This window comes from Equus przewalskii, chromosome 12 (genome assembly GCF_037783145.1).
Source record: "Equus przewalskii isolate Varuska chromosome 12, EquPr2, whole genome shotgun sequence".
NCBI lineage: Eukaryota > Metazoa > Chordata > Mammalia > Perissodactyla > Equidae > Equus > Equus przewalskii.
The window spans coordinates 40,455,777-40,461,446 of record NC_091842.1 but is presented as its reverse complement, the minus strand read 5'-3'; positions in this window follow the sequence as shown (position 1 = coordinate 40,461,446).

Here is a 5,670-nt window from a genome sequence, read left to right as displayed (position 1 = left end):
GCAACATGATTGTGAAATATTTGGTATGAAAGTGTTTCAGGGGGATGGGAAATCCAGGGTGCGTCATCTCCAGGCCTGACAACGTCCACCTGCGGAGAAGGCTGCACTGGGCATGCAGGAGTGCTCCCTTGAAGAAGAATTGGAAAGACAGCATTAGCCACTGGAACGATGAGAAAAGGCCCCTCGGTCTGAGCAGACAACCCACTGCGTGTGCCCGCCTCTGAGTTTGGCTGGCGAGCTCTTGTTCGCAGCGCCCCATCATACAGATACGCCCCTGAATGTGAGCATTGAGCGGAGCCGCGTCAGGAATCGGGGTCGAAGTGTCTTAAGAATTGCATGCGCCCCTGTCACACGTGAAACTCAGTATCAACAAGTCATGCATATTCAAAATGAGAGTATTTTATCTGGAAGTTTATAGCAGTCAACACTAATGTCTTTTCTAACACCTTGCATTTTAGTTGGGTGTCCCTATATGATAAAAAGTAAAACAGGCCGCTGTTATCCTCTGTGCCCCGCCCGGATGCCTGGCCCTGCCCGGCCCTGCAGCCCCTGCCGTGCTGGAGCGCCCTCCTGCCCTCCCTACAGCTGCTGCCGGCTTGCCGCCCTCCTGTGACACTGCTGCGTGCTCCCTCCTCCCGCTGCTCTCCTCCACTCTGGCGGACACACGCTCTTGCGCTCCCTCTTCCTTTGGGCTGCCTCCTGTGATGAGCTTGTGATTCATCACCTCCTCCTCCTGCTGGCCCCAGGTGGCCTGGCCCAGGGGCAACAGAGGTTTGACCCCAGTACTGCCGGCTCTCTGGGGCCGGCTGTTTCTCAGTTCCTCTTCGGAACCAAGAGCTCGGCCATTGCCCACCCCTCAGTGGGCTGCAGTCCTGCCCCAGGAGACTCTCCCTGAGGCCCCAGGGGAGATGATGCTGTTCCCCACCCCATAACCCCTCACTCTGTCCCCAACTGTCAGCTGATGACAGCAGGAGCCCCACATGCTCCTGCCTGTGCTGTGGTGTCCATCTAGGGATGAGAGATGGGTGCACTGGTCTCACGTGGCAGTGCACATTTCTGGGGCAGACAGTTGGGGATGTCCCCGACATTCCCTGTGGTAACTCCTTACTAGAAGCGTGCTTAGGACCATCTTGTGGTTGACATGAAGACACTGTGACACAGGCTAGAACTGGGTAAGACCCATTCTCTGAGTGGGGTGTGGAGAATGCACTGGCCCGGGGAAGTGGAGGTGCAGAGCTGTGTCTGCCATTTCAGAGGCCTGGCTCCCTCAGGCTGGGTGGGCTGGGTTGGCCACGTGTCACCCCTCTCCTGCTCCCACCACCACCTCACATGGGCCCCTTTTTGGGCCTGCTCCATGGTAATCGTGTCCCAGCTTACATCCCCACCTCTAGCCAGCCACGGGAGTGCTTTGTTTTATTGTCGTTGTAAACACTGGATTTAACCATTTTAAAGTGGACAGCTCAGTGGCATTTAGTGCATTCACAGTGTCATGCAACCACCACCTCTATCTAGTCCCACAGTATTTTCATCCCCAGAAGGCGACCCCATGCCCATGAAGCACTTGCTCCCCATTCCTCCCTCTCTTCCAGTTTTTGAAGAGGTAAAGTGTGCACCTCCTAGAGACTCAGCATAGCAGAGGAATATCCACAATGGGAAGTCTCCTTCCCCATCAGGTGCCCGGACACTGGGAGAAGTGTCTGCACGCGCATTCAGGAAACGCGCCTGTGCACTCTTCCCCACCCTGCTGCTTGTCACTGACCTCATCTCAGCGTCATCCACACTGGAGCGTGTCCATCTGCTTCTGTCTCATCAACAGCTGCCTGACGTTCTGTGGTTTGGATGGTCTGTGATTTAAGTACAAACTGGATTGTGTCTCTTCTCTGCTCAAAACTATCTTCATCTTTCAAGACCTCCTGCAGACAGCTCTCCCCTGGGGACCACCGGAGCCGCCCCGGCCCCTCCCTCCTTTGTACCACGTTGGGGGGCTGCAAGCTTCTAGAGGGTACGTACTTTCTTCCTCAATGCTGTATCCTAGAGCCTAGGTCGGTGCCTGCACACAGTAGATGCTCAATAAATACCAGACACATGGCTTAGGGTGGAAGGCAGACAGGGCCCGGAGATTGTAAACCCTGACTGGCAGAGTGAGGAGGTCATGCTGGCCTTCAGGGTGCTGAGCCCAGACCAGACAGGGGGTCCAGGGCAGACGGTGCCCCTTGTGGGCACCCAGGGCTGAGGATTCAGCAGCAGCCTTTCTGAGAGCCTGCTTCTTGTGCCAGGCCCTAGGTTACTGGAAACCAGCAGGATTCCCCCTTCCCACTGGCCCAATGAGAGAGTTGCACAGCACCCCCTGGTGGTCAGGGCCAGCCCCTGGGCTCTTGCCAGCTGCCCATGGGGTTCTCCAAGAACAGGCCCTTTCACATCAACTCTCAAAGGTTGGGGTCAGCCAGAAGTGGGGGACTACCCTGCTCTGGGAGCACCCCAGTCGGCTGCCTCTGTCATCATGCTCCTGTAGGGACCTGACATCTGGCTGGAGCCTCTCAGGGATTTGCAGCCCCCCTCCCACAGCTGGCTGCTCCCAGCTGTGCCTGAGAAGCCTCTCCCAGTGATGGTGGTGGGTGTCAGGTCCTGCACGTATTTACCTATGCTGTATTTATCTATAGGACATTTTTTACTTAAAAAAAAAGTATTTTATAAACTTTAATTTTTTTTAATTACACAAAAAAAATGACCTTTACTTATTCTCTCCCAAATAGCACAACTATGTTTTTTGTTCCATGTCCTCCAGCCTTGCCTGGGCTACACATAGCTCTTATCACCAGGTCAGGAGAGCAGGTACCATCTCTCAGGGTTACGCCCCCTCTGGTGTGTCTTCGTGGTGACTCAGAAGAATGGGACTGTCCACAGGGAGCAGGCGCCCTGCCCGAGACGCTTGATTGTCTGCAGTTGCCTGATGTTCTTGATAAAGCTGCCACGTCAGGCTGCCAGGCTCTCCTCTTTTTTCCTTGAAATGGCTTCCTTGGGATAAGTTCATCTTTCCAATCATTTGAGGATATTTGGAATTTTATTCCTGGTCTCTAACTCCCTCCTCCTCCTCCTCCCTTACCTCAGGTCCCTAAAGTACCATTGGACTTCTCTCTCCCACCATCTTTCAGTAGGGACAGTGGGCCCTTTTGTCCCCATCAAAGCCCTTGTGGGGGGAGGGGGACCAGCCCTGTGGCAAAGTGGTTGGGTTCCCGAGCTCCGATTTGGCAGCCGGGGGTTTCGCCAGTTCGGATCCTGGGTGCGGACATGGCACCGCTCATCAAGCCACACTGAGGTGGCGTCCCACATAGCACAACCAGAGGCACTTACAACTGGAATATACAACTACGTACTGGGTGGCTTCGGGGAGAAGAATAAAAAAAAAAAGAAGATTGGCCACAGTTGTTAGCTCAGGTGCCAACCTTAAATCTTTTTTTTTTTTTAAGATTTTTATTTTTCCTTTTTCTCATCAAGCGTGGCTTGATGAGCGGTGCCATGTCTGCACCCAGGATCCGAACCGGTGAGACCCTGGGCCGCCGAAGTGGAGCGCGCAAACTTAACCACTCGGCCATGTGGCCGGCCCCCCAGGTGCCAATCTTAAAAAAAAGAAACCCTCAGGGGGTCAGCAGTCCACCCCATGCCTCTCGACCTCGCCCTATCAGGGTCTCTGACTTGAGTTTCCCAAAGCCCCTCCTATTCCTGGAAGTCCCCACCTGCACAATGACAGGCCAGGGGCTTGTGACGGTATGATTTTACACCAGGGGGATGTAGCTGTGAGGGAGAAGGCAGAGGTGTGTGTCCTGGCCATCTCCTTCCACAGCCCCGGGCCCATCCTACCCCAGGGCCCTGCCTGGTGCTGGGAGGCCAAGGGGAAGGTAGCCTTGGTCTCTCCCGGCCCAACACTGGACTCTCTATGAGCCCTTGTGTGGGAGGCAGGGGCTGCAGGGAGCCGCCCGGGCCGGCCCAGCCCCTGGGATCTGAGTTTCACTCCCCCACTTGCTGGGTGGCTGACCCTGGGCAAGGCACATAACCTTCCTAGGCCTGTTTCCTCGTGCCCAAAATGAGTGTAATGGTGCTAACTTCTTCAAAGGGCCATTGTGAGGATTAGATAATACCCCAAAAAATGCTTAGGGGGTCTTTGAAGGATTCCAGGAGGAGAGTGTCTGGGTCACATGTGCCAGTTAGAAAGATCCCGTGGCTTTAGAGTGAAGAACAGGTAGAGGGAGCAGGGAGGAGGCCTGGATAGGCAGACCAGGTTAGAGGCTGTGAGAAGACCCAGGCCAGAAATGAGGCCTGCCCAAGGTTGGGGGCGGAGCTGAGAAGTTGCCATCTCAGGGCTCGGTGAGTAACGGAGGGTGAGCGGTGGCGTGACTCGAAGGCTGCTGTGCGAGCAGCCGGGTGGAGAGTTGTGTGTTTTGCCCGAAATGGAAATAATCGAGTGGAAGTTGGTGGTGATGGGGCTTGGTGAGCTCAGTTTGAGACATGCTGGTTTGAGGTGTCAGCAGCCCCACTGGGGACCCAGTGTGACCTCTCACACCAGAACTTGGACAGAAAATGAGAGAACAGTAATGAAAGCTGACTGGCTTCCCAGCCTACAGCAGGAACCGTCTCCCGGACTGCCCCGTCTTACCGGGGTTATATGTGTTTGGCCCACGGCTGTGCTTTTGGCTGTACTGTTTCCTCAGGTGGACTGTTCTGCCCTTCTTTCCTTGGTCGGAATTCTCCCCTGTATGCAGCCTCCTTTGCCCCCCGGCCAGCTCCAGCTCCCTGGCCTAGGCTCCCCTGGCCTCGCCCCTAAGTGCCTGGAGTTGTGGGGGCTGGGCCTGGGCCAGGAACTTGCACATTCCACTGGCTCCGAGGACCATCAGGGCTGGAAAGGGACAGGTGAGGGTCAGGATGGCGTAAGGTGTAGGATAAAGCTATGGCAAGGATGTGATCGCCCAGGGGTAGGATGGGGTGGGGCGGGGGGAGCCCTGGGAACACCCGGGACCTGCAGTGAAGCTGAGGCTGCAGCGCCTGGGCCTGTCCTTGCAACTTCTTGTGACTCCAGGAAGGAATGAGGGTGTCAGGGCCGTAGGAGGTGGGCTGGAGAGAGAGGAAAGGGTGTGGAGAAGTGGACAGTGGGCCGCCGCAGCAGAGAGGCTCATTCAGACAGCCTGACAAATGTCCCCCGGCTTACAGAAATGGCGGTCACCAGTGACCTTGGCAAGGGCGAGGAGCTGGGGAGGAGGTGGAGACACGGAGTGAAGATTCCTCTTTCCAGAAGTCAGAGGGAGGTAGGGAGGGGCTCTAGCTGAATGACATCCTCTTTTGAAATGGGGCAGACCTGGGCACTTCTGTGGTTTGCAGGTTCAGAGGGTGGCAGAACTGACCTTGCCAAGGGGAAGAGGGCATGATGGAGGTTCCTGTTGTGGAAGGGGAGGCTGAGTCCAGCAAGAGGGCCAGGCCAGGGGAGGTGACCCCACCACTCACGTAGAGAAAGTTGAGGACAGCTGCTACCCAGGCTGCTCAAGGAGAGTGCTTTAATGCTGGGACCAGGGCTTGGGGCTCAAGGGAGACCCAGGACTAGGTGGCAGCCACCCAGGGTGCCTGAAATGGAGGGGACAAAAGGGCAAAGGGAACCAGAACCGGCGGGAAGAGATAAGGCAG